The 20,250-nt window shown below is 35.1% G+C and overlaps 1 protein-coding gene across 2 annotated transcripts in view; it reads right to left on the bottom strand.

Moving 5' to 3' along the window:
* LOC118265813 (adipokinetic hormone/corazonin-related peptide receptor variant I) overlaps positions 1–20,250 on the bottom strand; it is a 123,348-nt gene that overhangs the window by 37,254 nt on the left and 65,844 nt on the right. For both annotated transcript variants that reach the window (XM_035579025.2, XM_035579026.2), the window contains exon 2: positions 11,861–11,916. The gene's annotated coding sequence lies outside the window, so the exon portion shown is untranslated. The remainder of the gene's footprint in view (positions 1–11,860; positions 11,917–20,250) is intronic.

The following is a 20,250-nucleotide window of genomic DNA, read 5'->3' as shown; positions in this document are numbered from 1 at the left end:
CAGGTACCGATCGTGAGGTGTCGCTAGGTAAGTCAACTTCTTCAAGTAATTCTGCGCATAATATAGTGTCTAATTTTTCAAGTGAGCGTATACAAACGAACACTGTGTTATTAGCTACTGCTAAGGTATTAGTCAATAGTAAGAATGGTTGTAAACACATCATTAGGGCCTTGCTAGACCAAGGGTCACAAGCGTCATTTATATCTGAGGCAACTGTTCAATTACTTAATCTTACACGTATATCAGTAAGTGGTTGGGTGTCCGGTGTGGGAGAAGGGCAAACGAAAATAAAACACATGGTTTCACTCTGTGTGAAATCACGCCACAACTCCAATGACTCAATTAGTGTAAATGCCTATGTACTGCGCACATTAACAACACTGTTACCCACCAGCAATCTTAGATTTCCTGATTGGTTAGAACTTCAAGGACTGGAGATGGCAGATCCAGGGTTCACAACACCAGGTAAAATTGATATTTTACTTGGAGCCGAGGTTTATGGCAAGGTACTGTTGAACGGTATTATCAAGCACCCTGAGGGTAATTTAGTGGCACAACATACAATCCTAGGGTGGGTGGTATCTGGCAGGACGACACTAGAAGACACAAAGGAAAGGAAACGCATCACAAATTTACATGCACAGATAAATGACGATGACTTACTGAGACAATTTTGGGAAATAGAGAGGGAACCAAACAACATTAAAAGAAAATTTTCAAAGGAAGAAGAAATGTGTGAAGAATTTTATGATGCCACGACAGTGAGAGACAAGGACGGCCGATTTGTAGTTAGATTGCCATTTCAAAACGAAGATCCAGAATGTAAATATGGTGGATTGAGGGAGATAGCCAATAAGAGATTTGAATTTTTAGAGAGAAAGTTGTCAAAAAATCCAAATTTACAAGATGAATACCGTAGAGTAATGGAAGAATACATAAAACTAAATCACATGGTAGAAGTTACTCCTTCAGAAATTGATAAACCTGCTGTCTATCTTCCTCATCACGCAGTGGTGCGAGAAGATAAGTTGACTACAAAGGTTCGTGTAGTGTTTGACGCTTCTTGCAAAGGAACAAATAACGTGTCTTTGAACGATAACTTGTGTGTTGGACCTCAACTTCAGCAAGAGTTGCGACACATTTTAATGCGATGGAGAACACACAGAATCTGTATTACAGCCGACATTATTAAAATGTACAGAATGGTTCGAGTAGCAGATGCTGATACAGACTATCAGAGGTTATTGTGGAGGTCTTCACACGACGAGCCTATTAAACATTTTAAACTTGTAAGATTAACGTTTGGCACAGCGTGTGCACCATATCTTGCCGTGAAATCCTTACAGACACTTGCTAAAGAGGAACAGTCAACTTATCCCACTGCAGCACAAATAACAAAATCTGACTACTACATGGATGACTTGCTCACAGGCTGTGAGACAGAAGAACAAGCAGTGGAAATATATAACGAAATGAACAGCCTAATGCACTCTGGGGGATTTCAGTTACAAAAATGGAGTAGCAACAGTGAAGCTATTTTACAGTACATTGGAAAGAACAAGTGTGATGATCATGAGTTACCTTTAAAGGTAAATAGTGTTGTTAAGGTATTAGGAGTAAGCTGGAATCGTGATACCGATAGTTTTGAATACACGGTCAACTTGCCGGAGCCTCAACAACTTGTAACTAAAAGAACTATTCTTTCTGAAATAGCCAAGCTATATGATCCTTTGGGATGGATAGCTCCCGTTGTAGTAGTCGCAAAGATGATCATGCAGAAATTGTGGAAGACCGGACTCGAATGGGATGAGCCTATTGATGGTGTCTTGCTATTAGAATGGAACCGATATCGAGACAATTTAGCACACATCAAAGGCCTAAGCATACCACGTTGGCTACACTACAGTAACGCATCAAGTATTGAGTTGCACGTCTTCGCAGATGCATCGCAAGTCGCATATGGAGCTGTAGTGTACATGCGAGTCGTAGACGAAGAACAAGTATACGTCAATCTAATAACGTCCAAAACAAAGGTGGCGCCAATCGAGAAACAAGTCTCAATTCCTAGATTGGAAATCTGCGGTGCAGCGTTGGCGGCTAAACTGATTCTAGAAACATCTCAAGTGCTGTGTGTGCCTAAAAGCAAGTTATTTGCATGGACAGATTCCACCATTGTACTTGCTTGGTTAAAAGGTGGACCAAGCAGATGGAACACCTTCGTAAGCAACCGGGTAGCAGACATACTGAACACTGTAGATTACGAACAATGGGGACACGTATCTACCGACATGAACCCAGCTGACTGTGCATCACGGGGCTTACAAGGTACGGAATTATTAAATCATTCACTATGGTGGAATGGACCCGCTTGGTTGTCTAGCCTAAATATGAATATAAGTGTTCCTAATTACGAAGATACGCATGAAGAAGAACGCACGACATCTTTAACTGTAATATATAATACTGAACAAGAATTAATTTGGACAAAATATTCAAGTTTATCACAAATGTTAAGGGTAATCTCATATTGCAAACGGTTTCTTAATTTTAAATTACCTGTATCTGAACGTGAACATTTTTCTAAATTTATTACATCAAAGGAATTATCAGAAACTTTAAATAAATGTATTAAACAGGTTCAAGCTATTGAATTTAATGAGGACATAAAACAGTTAAAGTCTCGTGGTCACGTGTTGAAAAGGAGTAAGCTTCGCAACCTTTGTCCCATTGTAGATAACAATGGAATTCTAAGAGTTGGCGGACGTATTCAGAAATCAGAAATGGCCTACGATACACAGCATCAAATAATTCTACCTGCTAAGAGTCATCTTACCATGTTAATAATTAAAGATGCTCATATTAAGACAATGCATGGCGGTCCTCTAGTTATGCTAAATTATCTAAGGTCAAAATACTGGATCATACGAGCGAAGGATCTAACAAAGAAATTATACCGCGAGTGCGTTACCTGCATTAGGTATTCTAAAAGGAATACCACGCAACTGATGGGTCAGTTACCTGATGTAAGGGTAAAAGCCGACCGGGCTTTTAAATCATCTGGTGTGGACTACGCGGGGCCGATCAACATTCGTTTCTCGCCAGGCAGAGGAGCTAAAGCGTACAAAGGATATATATGTTTGTTTATCTGTATGGTAACGCGGGCCATACACCTGGAAGCTGTCACGGACATGACTGCTAAGGCATTCATTGCTGCATTCCGACGCTTCACGTCGAGAAGAGGTCATTGTTACGATGTTTACAGTGACAATGGCACTAATTTTGTGGGTGCAGATAAACAGCTGAGGGACATGTTCAACAATGCCAAATCTTCCATTCCTGGAGAAATAGCAGAGTTACTTGTTCTTGAGCGTACTACATGGCATTACATACCCCCTCACTCACCCAATTTTGGCGGTCTGTGGGAGGCTGGCATACGCAGTACCAAAACTCATCTTAGGAAAGTCATTGGAGATGCTACACTTACGTATGAGGAGTTAACTACAGTACTAGCTCAAGTTGAAGCGTGTTTAAATTCGCGACCCATAACTGTGTTAAGTGATGACCCCAATGACCCCCTTCCGCTCACACCCGGCCACTTTCTGATAGGTGAACCTTTGTTAAACTTAAGTGATGAAAACTATACAAATTGTAATATTTCTAGTTTAGATAGATGGAGGCTGACACAAAAAATTGTTAGCGATTTCTGGAACAGATGGCACAAAGAATATCTCGTAAACTTGAACCAAAGATACAAATGGAACACTAAACAATCTGAACCAGACATCGCTGACATTGTAATTCTAAAGGAAGATAACATTCCTCCTAGTAAATGGATATTAGGCAAAATAATTAAAAAACATGTGGGCCCAGACGGCATTACTCGTGTTGTCACAATAAAATGTAAAAACGGTGTCTATAAACGACCCGTGAGTAAATTATGCATACTACCTAAAAATTAAAACTAATTACATTGTCAACTGCAAAAAACATATTAATTTAGCCGGGATTCGAACCCGTTACATCTGTATTAGAGAGTATATTGTTACATGTTCATTGTTCATTAATTTAAATTACGCATTATTTATGTTATGTTCTAAAACCGTATGCCGTAATCGTAATAACAATGTGAAAATTCATTATTGCTTGAGTTGAATAGTAATTCATACTTAAAATACTTACCTAGATTAAGCTATGTTATCGTATTGTTACAACTTACCGTTTATTTGTTAGAATAATTATGTAAACATTCAAAGCTTCATAACATCCTACCTAAACATGCATATAACTATAGCTAATTAAATAATATTGCACGGTGGGCGGTTAGCGGCTGGGAGTGAATACAATTTTATACTTACCCGTTTCTTTACAACAACGGTAACAGATTGAGTTGGACAATGCGTCTTATGTGGTTGTCGTACAGCTTATTGTTCTTTGACAGTGTCAAACTTGGTCTGTCACCGGCTGTTTTTTCTATCTGCTAATTATGTTGTGTACTACGTTCCATCTACTGATATACTTACCGGTTATGTAATCCTAACGGTACTTAATTAATTACTTACCTTTAATTTTAATTTACCATTTTTTAATAGTTAAGTTTTTGATAGTGTTGGATGTAACTTGTTTATTTAGTTTTCATTTACAATCAAGTGCCTTTCGCGCATCAGTGAAATACTTACGTTGTTGTTGTTTTTGTTTGTTATATTATTAATTATTAAAAGGATAGATCCTTTGGTGGGCGGAATGTCTAAACGCATACCACCACGACAGCAGCTATACATAATTGTGTCTTCATATAACTATACCTATCTATAGGTATCTTAACTTTTATACAGTCCACTTGCATTCATTTAGTAACTAATAAACCATCTAACTACCAACACGTTGTTTTTAACTGTGCCTACACCGTCCAAGCAAAAATCTTCCTTATCGCCGTGATCACATATAAAAAAAAACAAATGACAACTTAGCAACAACTCACTTAATTCAAGCATAATTTGTTGGAAAGACCCATTATATTTACTTTAGGTACTCGTACTTTTACTTATTCTATGTAACGTAACTGACTTTGACTTAGTCCAATGTTACATTTTATTTTCAGACAGCGAAAAGTCGTAAATCCCGTTTCACATAAGCCCTGAGGGCGACTGGAAAAGGTTTCCGCTTTCCAATTTCTTTTTACTTGAGTTTATAGACATTCGTGGAATGAGGATTCAGTTATCTTTGGAGAGTAGAGAGCTGAGATAGTTATGGCTTGGTGCTGGGTATTGTATCTGGGGTGTGATAACTTTATTAGAAGTGCCTTAGACAGTTATAATTGTGTATCGAAATCGTTTTTTACTGAATCTGAAGAATAAGTAAGGATGAGTTGCTTACCTTTTAAATTAGTGACCAGTTGGTTTTACTCGTCTATATTTTTTACTCTATACCATGTCAACTCGTCCTGTCGTGTCTGCCTTATGTGTTGTCATAAAATACATGTATTAAATAACATCACACCCAGACAGGGCAAAACAATGTTTGGTTAGTGACATTATCGATTTAGACCTGATTTACCACCCAATTACACGGTTCAATAAAAGAAAATTGACTATACTTATCTTCATGTGTCGAGTGAAAAATTGAGCTCATAAGCTTTTTTATACGTGTTCTTAAAAAATATTACCCACATGTGCAGTCTCCATAAATCTAGGTGCAATCTCGACGAGACTTGATTTATTACAACAATACTTAAGAGACAGGTTGATTTACGGAACCAATTTAGATTTTTCCGCATATTCACTTCACACGATTTATTACAAAACACTTTGCAGTCATGATATAATGTGATGGGAGTATTATAAACACAACGTTAGGCAATGTATTCACGGAGCTGCGGACTACTTCTAGCGGGTTACCGGGGCTCCGGCTCGAAAAACAGGAGTAGAAACGGGGTGGTTTTTAGTCAGTAAGAGACTGACACTCCTCTCGGCTCACCCAGAGCAGTGATAGAATGACTGGCCTTCGCATATCTTATCTTTAGTATATATCTTTAGTATCCACTTTTTCCAAGGAACAATATTAGATCAAAATCGATTCATCCGTTTTCAACAATAACTACACTTACTTGCCACAAACACACACAGGTACACAAAAACTTTAAACTTGTAATACCCCTCCTAATCACAATAGATTAACTTTTCACAGTTTTCTTAGCTCTTCAACTGTAATTATAATTACCGTTGAATAATTATCAGTATTACTGATAATATAATTATCAGTATTGTTGAAGAGACAATCATTAATGAACCTCTAAACTTTCAGCATATATGTAAGCCATTACTTAAAAGTCTTAAAACATCGCCACTGAGTAAATAAAACTCATAAGATTTTTGTCCCATCGGATATTACGAAATTTTAATACCACACAATATTAAGTTTCATATAATTTCCTCCAATATTTATGGAAACAATTGAGATTTTCTCGGAACAGATTATATTGAGAGTGGGAGTCTAGTATCAGATAAAGCAAATTAAGGTTAATTTGACAAAGTTACCAGACACACAATTATTAAAATAATACTTTTTCATACAACACTGCCGTAACTATAACTAAATAGGACTCGGGGCACAATTTCTAGAAAAAAAATGTAGGTGCGAATCTTTCATATTTAGGTGATTCCTTGATCTGATGATCAAAATAGGAGATTTTTAGTAATAGTATTGAGTCAAAGGGTTATTTATATCAGTAGAGGGTAACAAAATGAAGAAGGAAATCTATTTTTTTTTAAAAGACACAACACGTGTGTTAATATATTTTACAGATGATCGTACCATTCATTATAAAAAACAATATCTTTTTTTTAGTCAGATAAATAAACTATGTTCCTTTAACAAACAAATTCACACAAACTTGGTTGGAATTCGCTCAACTCCTTATCTTTCTTCGATATCGTCTCGTATGTTGACAATTGTTTTCGTTCTGCACCTCGTGTGAGGTCGCGGCGACCTTAAAGGTCACTGTTGGCAGGTGTCACCTCGTTAGTCATATCTGCTGATCTTGACATGCACGGGCGACACACGCGTCTGCCGATGGCGATGCCCTGCTTACTACGACACCATGTGGAAAGTTAGAGTATATACGCATATAACTATGTAAACATATAACTATGTGCTTTACTACGTAGTTCGGTGAGGCTGAAGGTGATGGGCTACTGCGCATATTGTTTATCTTCTGATCAACCACGAAATTCCAGACTACTCATGTCCCTAGTACACGTTGAGCTTTAGTCTTTGTGCTTTCTATTTGGTATCATTATAATTATCTAGGTCCTTTTTTTGACGGGGGAAAATCATCCTAGGACTTCTCTACCGGCTTGGGTGAGGCCAGAGGGAGTGTCAAACTCCTACTGACTTAAAGCCACCCTGTTCCTTCTCCTGCTTTCCTGGGTCTGGGTCCTGGGTCTTGACTCACAGAGTTGCAACTGGCAATGGTTGAATGATTTGTGTTGACTTTTATCAAAAATCTGTCGCGTATCTGAACTTAATATTCACAATACACGTGTAAACAATTTTCCGACCGATGCGCTAGACGAGCCTATTTTGTACTACAATTGATTGACAAAACCCATTTATCGTCAATACTCATTTACATTTCACGATACTCGTTACCCGTGTAGTTAGAAACGAAGCTATAATTAGGAAATAACTAGTGGTTTGTGGATGATCGAAAACATAAAATTATGAAAGTGAATAGGAAAGATAATAATATACCAACCACTATACATATGTATTCTGAGTTGCGTGCAATTAAATCATTTGTTTTTGCTTCCTGTTAGTGCTCAAAATAGATGTTTTATTTTACTTAGTTATATTAATGTTTTTTATCCCTACTTTTAAATATCCTTCCAATAAATTGTTCGTAGGGCTGTTATCATCCAATATGACGTCATGAAAAAGTACTTAGCGTGATCCTCTAAGTACATTACCCAGTACTTTATGAGAGGTAGGGAAAATCATTCAATTCAATCTATTCCTTACTCCGCCCACCTGAATATTTTAGTCACAATTTTTACGTTAAATTTAGCTACGGATTCATAATGGAAGCCGACTCTGGCTCGATAATAATAATGAAAACAAATTGATGTAACGTTTCATCTCTTGAAAATCTATTATATTGTGATTCTCAACATGATAGGAGGAAGGTTAGATTAGAATAGGGTTGAAATAAATGAAAGAAATTATGATGCACATGGGAAGTGTTATTAGTCCGAGATCTCAGAGCCGTAAGACACAACTTATTTCCTAAAACATATTTTCCGCACTTTCGGGTCTCAATAATCTCTTGTGTACTTTTTAATATCTGAATGTTTGTGGAACTTGCCCGGTGACACCAGCGCAGGTACTAAGTGAGAAAGGTAACTAAAAATCAGAGTTACTTGACTTACATTTTTATATGTTTTGTAGAACTATAAAGTCATATAAAAAAAACAGCTTTCCATACGCCAAATCTTTTATCAGACGCTCTGGGAACTTACTCTATAAAAGCCAATTCATTCACTAAGAGACATTTGTTATTAAACTCATTATTTGATTTTCCTCAAGAGAAATGATAGGCTTTTTAACACAATGTTATCTACACCAAAAATAAATCACAGTGTCTATTCACACTTATATTATCTCTTTACACGTGGGACACAATTTTAACCTTAATCTGTGTGTACTATATTTTCCTAGAATTCATTGCTAGGTCCTCAATATATAGATACCTCGTGTCGAGCTGAAAATGTGTAATACACGTATTAATTTGGCTATATGTAAAGGTATACATATTTTATAGGTTAGGACGAAAACAATCTTAATCCCACTTTCGCCACAATCGTTTCCATTTACTTACGGTTATGCCACCCACGGGAGTCGATCTGTTGGACATCGCGCACTGGTGCGGCAAACGGTAAATGTGCCTAATGTAACTCGTGGGACTTACTTTTATGGGAAATTACTTAAGTATTTAAGTTGAATATATTATTATATTTTTTTGTCTTTTGGTCGTAAAGTGTGTATCAAGCAGGTGCTGGATTCAGGTAGTTTGGGCAGTTATTTTCTATATTAGACATACTAAATTAATTATTATGTAATCGGCTTACTCACGTAACTGTTAGACGAGGAACTCGACTAGTTTCAAGCCAGAGGCTCATATGAGCGACGACGACACACGACGCGGCGATTGTCTAGTCGTAAGCCGAAAACATAATAATTAATTTTATGTCTCACGAAAGTTACAAAAAATCTATATTAGACTGTTTATTGTGAGGCTTTTCATTAGCGCTTCTTTTAAGATCAACAAATAAATAACAAGAAGACTCAAAAACATTAATCTCCCTATCATCTCCATCAAAGAAAACCCGACCTTATCATGCACTAAATAGAAACTACAATCATAATTACATTGTCTAGCTTCCGACCTCTTCGTTGTTGGTCCAATCAGATAGTACGGTCAAACAATGACCTTCCGAAATGTGATATGAGATTGTTTTTATAAACCAATCGCTTGACGAGGTAAAACGCATTATTTGTGTTTGTCACTGTTTTCGGAATCATCTTCGCTTGTTATCTATTTCTTAGTATTGATGTTGTTTGACGGGTATACCTATGACACTCATAAATTAACCATGTCATTGGTCGCAAATGTATAGAGTTATTACGAATTACTTAACTACCTATACCCTTCAAGATATAGGGCCCAGTAGGGTTAATGCTTGATCCGAAGCTGCGGACGACCGAGCGGGTTTACCGAGGCACCGGCTCGAAAAGCAGGAGTAGGAACGCGATGGTTTTGAGTCAGTAAGAGTCTGACACTCCCCGTCGCCTCGTCAAAGGTGGGAGAAGCCATGGGATAATTTTCACACTTATTTTTTTTTAAATTTCTTTTATGTCTAATATTACGTAGTATTACAACTTTCTATATTACGTATAAACTTGGTATTGTACTGTAAATCTGAGTACATTAGCATATTCGTATACTTAGCGGTAGTTAAGTAAACAGAGGCACGAACGCTTTCAGACAAATTGTTAGACATGTCATCACTCAAGGTCTGATCGTCTGCATGTTGCTTAATCTGACATTGGTACCGATATGCCATTGAAATATTATGTATCTTGTATATATTGTATAGTAAAAACTGCATGACAGTCTGTAGTTGGGCAATCAACTGCTGCACAATAGGTAAGTAGTAGGGTAAATTATTATATCAATCATTTGTATGATCTAAGCATGGGAGAGCCATGCTTCGGCACGAATGAGCCGGTTCGACCGGATTGATAGTGGTATCACTCCGGCCTCACAGAAAACCAACGTGAAACAACGTGTTTCGTTGTGTGAGTGTGGTTACCGAAAGCCCAATTCCCGATTCCCCAAAAACCCTTCAATTCTAGCTTCCAAAAGGCCGGTAACGCACTTGTAACGCCTCTGATCCTTCGTCCATGGACGGCGTGGATCACTTATTATCAAGTGATCAATCTGCTCATTTGCTCTCTATTCCATAAAAAAGATTATTATAGTAGATCTGACTGATGATAAACGAACTCACAAGGAAATTCAAACACAAAGCAAACTTTTTAAAACAAAAAAACGCGATGTAAAAGATAGTCAAGATCAAAGAGCACGTGTAGCTCAAAAGTTTAAAATTCCGTCGACGGTATAAAGGATTAATACTGCATATTTTTCTTTGTGTATGCATGGAAATTCGAGAAAAATAAAATTTCTAGATTTTCGTTGAATAACATGGAACAATAATTCGGCATTTACAGCACAAAGGAAAAGCTTCCACGAACAAAGCTGTCCTTTAAAATATCATCAAATAAATCTATAATGTCAACATCTTTGACAACTTCATTATAAATATCAATGTCATTATGTAAGTGACGTGTAAAATTTTAGACTCGATTTCAGCGAAATTCTTGTTTGTTGAGTGTACCCAATAACTTAAAAAAAAATTTAAAAAGATACTTATGATTTTCGGTACTATTTGTTTACTTTTCACAATACTTATTTAAGTTGTTGTGTTCGTCAATTTATTACAATGTCAATTTACAATCAACATCGTTCAACTTATTTAGAAAAAGCTTCTACTACTTTATTAGCTGTCTAATTAACAAGTTCAAAGACATTAAAGTGCTTATTCTGGATTATTATGACCGCATAATCATTGTTATCTTTAATTTTTGGAGTGAGCTTCATTAGAACCGCCGCAGGGTCCTCTCAGACAGTCATAATGAAACATAATAAGGAAAATAAGTGTAAAAATACTTGCAACCTTGGAACATTTTGCTCATCATAATCACCATTTTCAATATGGCGCCCATTATTATACAGTTTTTCAATTACTTTTTGCATAATTCTATTACCCACAGCATTGCTTTTAATTTTCCGCATTTTTCATTTCTTAGTAGCTTTGAGAGATATTACACTCTTCGACGCTTAGTATAAATTATACATTATTGTGCCACAAAGTTAAGGAAAATGATACAGTCCTACTTTGTGCAATTCTTTGGTATTTTTTCTGTTATACATATAATATTATACACACGCATTTTCGCATTTTGGGTTTGAAGATATAGATTTTCGGCAACTAACTAGAGTACACTGTGCAGTTCTGCCGCCATAAGGAAAAAGGGCGCATCTAACATGTTTGTCCAAATTGAGTTAAATATATATTCGGAATCAGTGAAAAAAGACACATCTGCTGGTATTTTCCAACTTATTTCGACAAAAATGTTAGATGCGCCCTTTTTCCTTATGACGGCAGAGTTGTTACCTATCGTTGTTTTTTTTATAATATATTATATTCTATATTTTATTGTTTTGACAATATATTCTTCTTACCGATTGGTTTTGTCAACAAATGCTGTAGTAAAGTAGCTACAATCCTTTTTGTGATTCTGAAACAAAAGAAATACGAAAATATTAGAACCTTTGTTATACGAATATGTTCCTTATTTTACATTTTTTTAAAGCCATTTATTTTTGTGTACGTATTATAAAGTTAACTTAAAACATACATGTATTCCACATTTCAGTCTATTTTCACACTCAAACTAAATCGGATTAGTAACACAGTTTATCGGCCATTTACAATCGGCCCGATATGTAATGCCTCTAATTGTAACATTATTAAAGCAACCTAAGGTCTATTCACAGCTTAATGTCACTCCAATAAAATTAATCTAGGCCATTAATATAATGAATTTTGATAGATTTAAAACACTTTAAAGTTGTATAGTAAGCAATGACTGGGTAAATTGAATACACAGGGTGTAAGAATTAAATTAATGAGTTGTAAGTTAAACATAGACTGAGATTGTTACACCAACACTTATTTAGTTGTTTCTAACTTTGTTTGTAAATAATTTACATTCATTACAACTTTTAATTACTTCGATCGTCTACTTTATTTTTGGAAACATACTATACTATATTATGTTTTATATAAAAGTAAAAATAACGTTTATAAAGTTCAGTAGAGAATGGGATCGGATTAATTAATGTTGCCATGTTTACAATGTAGCTGTTTATTTTGGATTTATCCGACTTGTTTCGAGGTCGGACGAAAGTTTTAGTTAAAATGAGTTTCTCTGTTTCGGAACCGGAACTGATCATTGTTTTACTTCGTTGTGTATACTGCGATGTATTGATGCGTGTGTCTTGTCAGTTGTCCCTCTATTTCATCGATATATATCAGGGTAAATAACTAATTTTTATTTTAATGTCCGTCTTGTTATTTTAAAACATTAGACACGTATTTTTTTATTTTCTTACGGAAACTAATACTTTCGAAAATATATCGATTTGAAATATCGCGTGACGTCACTTCTAGGTACGTTTTATACTTAGAAGTGACGTATTTGCTTCCTCTCTTAAACGTTGGATTGTTTATATCTAAGTATTGTTATCTTATACTTATATGACAAAATTGTGTCTAATATTTTTTCATTATCTAACTAAAAGAATTATAGATTTTTTATTTTCATATCCCTTCATCATTCCTATTATGTATTACGTAAGTATGTATTCTATATTCATATAAGCTGAAGTCACATCTTAACTATGTATGAGAGTGAGATTGATTACATTTTAAAATCTAATTTTCTGATAGGCACTCTATTGTTAGAAATTTGATTGCAATCGATCAGTAGATAATCATTTAGAAAATTAACAGCCGAGAGCGATGTGATAAGCCTGACTCAGACCTGCCTCTATTTTAGGATCAAATACTTCGACCAACTTTTAATTAATCGAAGATCAAATACAAAAAGATTTTAGTTTGAAAAATGAGCGCTTAAAAACAAAACAAACTCAGTTTTTTACGTAAAAGTGTTATGGAACAAGTTTACTATCATCTGTCAAAATCGATATGCAAAAATTTAAATTGAAAACAACTCGTGTATGAGTGACGGGCAGTATATCGGCGGTAAATTTTAACCAGAAGTTTTTTTTCTCTTTATTTATTTTTAGGGACTTATATACGCACGTGTATGCCAGTCCCGTCATACCTTATGATGCACCTCTGCAACCAGAGGCGCATCGAGCTATATGTTGCAATGCGCTTTTGCTGTCAACACAAATCACTGCTTTTCTTTTATCGTTATTTTGAATGTAGATAAGAGCTTTAACCAGAAGTTAATTGTGGCATCGGCCATGTGAACTAAATAACATATAGGCAGATGAATTATTAACTAAAAATCACGGTTTACTCACGTATTATAAACGAAGAAAAGCTCTACTAGTTACAGTTAGCATACAGAGTAGCGTCTGCGCACGCTACTCATGGTGAAAAGTCCCTCTGTGACTCGAAACTAGTAGAGCTTTTCTCAATTAATTTGAGTAAACCGTGATTTTTAGTTAATTTAGTATGTCTCACGATAGTTATTATAAAAGAAGAATTATTTATTTCAAAATTTTTTTTTTAGTTTTACAGCTAATAAAGCGTATGATTACATTGAGAAGTTTCAGATATCTAAGTTAATATATCTAACGTTGATTTACAACGTCTTTGATCTTCAAGAAAACGCTAGAAACTAAAAATACGATGTTTATTCTGAATGTTTATTATATAAATTTTTGACGAAATAACTTTAATTTAAATAAAGAATTGTGAAGAATTAAAATCTTCGAGAAACTATGAAGATTCGATATAAAATCATCCATCCGTATTCAAATGTAAACAATCACAGATTTAGCTATTTCAAAAATAGAACAAGGATTAAGAAATTATAAGAAAATAGATACAAAAATTAAGAAGGACATATATAAAGCGGCTATTGTTTCACAATAAGAGTACCTACCCCATAAACTGACAGATAGTTATACGTTTTCTATTTTTTTAATCGGTGCCCCACACTAGTATTTTCTCCTGCGTCGTGGATGCTGCGTTTACAAACTTACAAGTTCACATATATACATCACACCCAGACCCGAAACCGATTTATGAATCACACAAAGAGGTGCTCCATGCGAAAATTGGACCCGCTATACGCTGGGCGGCAACCGGTTGCCAAGCCACCTAAGAGTAAGACATTTCTTTGAAAGTATGACAATTACCTTCGGTCACTTTTTGTCAGTTCCCACTGATCGTATTTATTATGAAGTTAATAAATCACAATATATTGAAATATATCCGTAATATTGTTTGTCCAGTGATTGCATCCCGCCCGACCGTGGCGATAACGCGTGACCCGTAGGTAACTCAATTTTATACGATCACAACAAATTCTAAAGATAACGGTAATTGGAATAATATTATTAGAAATGTGATTCGGATTTAGTTTTATTCGCAATTTATTAACTGTAATACAATTGGTTTCAATTACGTTTAAAATATCAATTACAAAAACGAGTTTGTAATACAGAGTTGTTGAAAGGGTTATAAGAATAAAAAACTGAACAAAAACGTTACGTCTTTTGTTTAAAAATTAAATAAAGAACGCCATGTTTGAACAAAGTCAAATTTAAACATGATTAGAATTTATAGATTCTTTTGTGTGTAATATAAAATGGCCTACCTATACCTATGTAAGTATATAAAATATTTATTATGAATCCCTTTTGAAAAATACCATAGAGTATAATAACAGTATTTCTTTTGAGCAAATTCTTTTAATGCAGACATGAACGCAATATTGTTACAAAAGAATTTGGTATACAATCGAGAAAGAATATATATTGTAGCTCTATATACATCGGTGTATGTTACGTGGTACAAGGCGAGTATGGGAAAGTTTACTTTTGTTACAGAGTGGGTATTATCGTGTCAAGAAAGCATAATGCTAAAAAAAACTAAAGTGGAGAAAACAAACATTGGCTAAAGAGAACTCGAACACAAGAAAATCAGAAATATGCGCCTGTTAATTCTTAATTTTGTGAATTTTATAACCAACCTGCTGGCACAGAATTGTTTTTTTAATAAAAACATTGCCCCCACACTAGGATCTTCTGTTGTGTCGTAAGTGTGTTAACAAACATACAAGTGCACATACACATGACACCCAGGCCCGGAACAACAATTTGTGGCAGGGAGCAGCTCTTTGTGTGATCCACAAATTGTTGTTTCAGGTCTGGGTGTCATGTGTATGTGAACTTGTGTGTTTGTAAACGCACTTACCAAAGAGCTGCTCCCTGCGAATTGAACTCGCTACACGTTGCACGGCAGCCAGTTGCCCTGCCACCGCACCAACCATCTTAGATACATAAATACATTTAAAAAAATCTTCTTTTTCCTGACTGACAAACGTGCAGTCCACACACATTTGATTGTACCAGCAAGACTCACGTAAATCATTAAACTGTTCTCACAGCTAATTAACTTCCAATGTAAATTAGCACCCTACTTGAATACAAATAAGGTTTAATTTATCGCGTGACAGGCTACATCAGTTACTACGCAGCGCGATGCGGTTTTGTCAGTACAAATATTTGTGTTCCCTACTAAGTAATGGTCTGGAGCTTGATGTTTGGCTATGCAAAGTTTGTGTTTGGTAGCGCAGCCACAAAACAGGAGATTCCATTTTATGCCTGATACTGAAATAATATCATAATATCTACCTACTTGCTAAGGCTTTGTTTATCGTTAGGGTTTTTACCCGACTGCCAAGGAAGGGTTATGTTTTTTCGTTTTTGCTGAAGTTGTCAGCCATTGAGAACAAACACAATTATTATGAGACTTTAAAAGAACGAATGGAGGGGTTTTGCCATAAGTAATACCAGAAGAGGTATATTCAGTCTTAGAAGAAAAAATCGAGAAAGATAAATGTTTTATTTCCTAGATAATTTAATTTTTATACCTGATCATACCTTTTTTCTATAGGGGGGAAATGATCCAATGATTTCTTCCGCCTTGAACGAGGCAAGAGGCAGTGTCAAATTCTTACCGACTAAAAACCACTCCATACACATATATACATATCGTCACGCCTTTAATCCCCGAAGGGGTAGGCAGAGGTGCACATTATGGCGCATAATGCCACTGTGTACACCCACTATTCACAATTTATATTGTGAGTCCCATGTAATAGGTGGTGGGCCTATTGCCATATACCAGGCACATTTCCAGACTCCGTGCTACCACTGAGAAAGTTTCGAAAAACCGAAAAAAGCCCAGTAATACTTCGCCCGACCCGGGAATCGAACCTGAGACCCCTTGCCCGGCAGTCGCAGTTGCAACCACTCGGCCAACGAGGCAGTCCATTCCTACAAATGCTTTCGAGCCGGAGCCGGAGCCTCGGTAACCCGCTAGGCGGATAAAATATGATTACAAGCTTAGTAAACTAACTCTTCATTGACCAATTAGTTTATATTATATTATGAAAGAAACAATTCATTACATCATGTGAAAATATAAATACCGTGTAATAATTATACCATATTATTCCGTCTACTCATTACTCATTGAATAATGAATATACCTATACACTTTTCAATAACAAGGTTATAATGTCACACTAATGGAGTTTCCCGTCTATGGTGGTAAGTATCTGTATTGTGACGTCATAAACCAGTACCTTTGTTTTTCTCAACGTATATCATGTTAGTGTAGGTCAGGAATTGATAATAGAGGATGTTTTCACGTCCCTTGTTTGGATAGAAAAAACCTATTTAATTCTCTTGTGGGAACTAAAGATAATCAAGCATGCCAACCCACATTGAGCAAACGTGGAGCAAGCAAATTAATGCTTAAACCTTCTCCGTGTAAGAAGAGGCCTTTGGTCAGCAGTGGCCACTTGTAGGCTGTTGATGTGTGTTCGAAATTATCCTATTAAATCAATACGATAATAATTGCATAAAAGACAAAGACAATTGCATAGAAGAAAACGATAATTTATTTTAAAAGTAAAACTTTATAATACTGGTTAGCAACAGTATTTAAATTTGAAAAGCGAATAAATGAATACGAAGCAAAACAAAAAGCATTTCCAGCCAGGAAAACTGCCATTTAAAGTCAAATGATTCGAAATTCGAATGTTGAATTTCTTAACAAACAACGACGGTTAGTGACCTCGGTAATGGAGTCAACAGTGTGCAAATTAAATCAATTGAAGGAAAGTAAAATACAGCGGTGTTTACCTGTTATTTGGGTAAAATGATAAGATTTTTGTATATGTATAGAATAATGGTGCTTACTTCTTTATCTCTAGAGAAAATCGATAATAGAATGAATAGCAAAAATCATTATAATACTCATTTTCAATTCCTCTCTCCAATTGATTACATTCACTGTTATTAGGATTTTCTAAAATGAAAATAAAAACAAAATCCTAATTTTTTCGTAAGGACCGTTTAGTAATAAGAAATAGTTTATCATGTAATAATATAGAAAGCTTACACATTAATACCTAAGTACTTACTACAACTATTAAAGAATAGCATAGTAAACGATAATTATACGATAGAAATCTTACAGATCACCAAAATCAAATCAAATTAAATGAGGCTATCAAAGAAGGTGTCGGTGACAAATCTGGCTTGATATCATCCCTCATTAGCCGCCGGCACGTTAATCATTAATCATTAATTAAGCCTGTAGGTGCTCCGGTGCTCCGTCGCCGGGTGCCCGTGCGTTGACTCGGCACTAATTGTCTTTGGCCAATTTATCGAGGATACTCTTCAGTAACGTGATGTTGGGGTTTGTAAATAGAGCAATTTGGACATTTTGTAAGTGATACTTTTCAGTTTTATGTGTACCTTAATATGGTCATATTATACAGTATGGACACGTAGTGGTGTTACGTGTCATAATGTGCACCTCTGCTTACCCTTTCAGGGACAAAAAGCATGACGATCGACGATATACAGTATGAAGATCACTCATATGACTTAAATGAAACTGCAAGTAGTACTCGTCCACAGAAGCATAACACAACTAATATTTATACATGAACCATTTCGGTTCATGTTGAAACAATTGAATAAAAAAAATTATGTCAGTTTTAATAACCTTTGAGTTTATTAATATAATGACCCGATCATGTCTTACACTGTAACCTAAGATCCATCAACTTAATTATAATCTCGTTGTAATATAGGGCTTACTTCGATTAATACGTGGCATTAACGTACCGGTAAACTATGGCAACTTTACCAGACCCTTGGCAACTTTACCATACTATAGGTATTCGGTATAAACTCATTTATCTAAAAATCTACCCACTAGAATTCTGTTTTGTAATAGTAGTATTTTTTAGACTTTAAAAGGAAATATTTACTATATTTTGCGTAGACGTAAGACTGCTATTATGCCAGTAATGGCCGTTATAGTGTAGTGCGTGAAAATGTGCTAAAAGTTAGTAGTTCCTAAATTGTGCTCACAGAGCCTAAATTATTTGTCACAGGTGAGTGAAATTTTGATCTTGTATGTATAATATAGTTGGGATTACTGTTGTAATGTCAGCAATTGCTTTTTCTTTAATTTATTGATAAATAATCGCTTCGGTAATGTTGACACAGGTTAGGTAAAGTTGCCACGGCCTGCTTTGTGGCAACTTTACCTACAGTTAGGGTTGGCAATAAATGTTTTTTTCCTTGTTTGTGTGTATGTAACCATTTTCGAATACCTAAATTTCCCAGCATTATAGTGAATATCCTGGATGATAAGTTATAATGTATTTAATAATACCTTTTGTTTTAGAGCCAAAATGGCTCACATGAAACAAAACCGCAGAAAACTCGGAGCTAGACAATATAAAAAGTATACGAAAGTAATGTTAAAATTAGCTATGGAGATAGTGAAGTCAAAAAATTAAAAAGTCAAAAGATTAAACATTATTTTGTAGCCTTTTTTTACAATTTTATACATAAATACTTAAAATTTTAGAACTTAATTTAGTTTAAAAGGGAACAATATTTTTGTCAGATATTTATGCTTTTTTTTACTTTAGGTTTAAGGTTTATAATTTTTTTTTAAATATACATGTCATAAAAAAATTTATCAGTTTTTGACAACCCCGAGCGTAACAAATTATTTGTATGTAAATTACGATGAAACCCGTGGCAACTATACCTACTGTCTGTGTAGCCGTTATCTTTATAGATTTCCTCATATTGTTTGCATTATAATACGAAGAGGTCCTAGATGAAGCCCTCTGTACCTCAACAACTCTTTAATATGCAATACACGATGAATACGGCGCGTAGGTAAAGTTGCCAAAAATTTGGTATCTTTACCCATGTTGTTTTTTCTTTACTACGGCAAAAGTAAGCGTTTGTTTATAATGACCATTACAGTAAAGTGAGCCAGATAGACTACAATTCTAAATATATAGTTTTCGTTTCTATGCGTCTTATGGTTAAAAATATATTTCGATTTTTGTTCCAAAATATGGTAAAGTTGCCATGTTTTACGGTATCAAATGAGGATCCTCTCGGAATACAGACAATGTCATTTAAGGAAAATTAATGCATGTACGACTAATGAGCAAAAATATTTATATATAAGTATATCATCCACTAACCATATTAGACTAAAATCATTTTTATAAGCTACGTTGTGGCTTGAAACTAGTAGAGCAACCTCGTCAAACAATTACGTAAGTAGTTAAATTAATGTCTCATGATGATTATAATACAAAATGTTAGTAAAGTTTTGTCATATATGTAGGTATTGATAATACCTACATTTATTTTATTCAAAGATCTTTTCACTATTATTTTCCAAAAACGAGTACCTATGTCAAAATAAAATAACCATCTACTTTTATATACGCGGACATCTTTTTATTTATGTA

The sequence above is a fragment of the Spodoptera frugiperda genome, chromosome 7 (genome assembly GCF_023101765.2).
Source record: "Spodoptera frugiperda isolate SF20-4 chromosome 7, AGI-APGP_CSIRO_Sfru_2.0, whole genome shotgun sequence".
In the NCBI taxonomy this organism is placed as follows: domain Eukaryota; kingdom Metazoa; phylum Arthropoda; class Insecta; order Lepidoptera; family Noctuidae; genus Spodoptera; species Spodoptera frugiperda.
The sequence above is the reverse complement of the archived record's forward strand: the minus strand, read 5'-3'. Positions and strand labels throughout refer to the sequence as shown.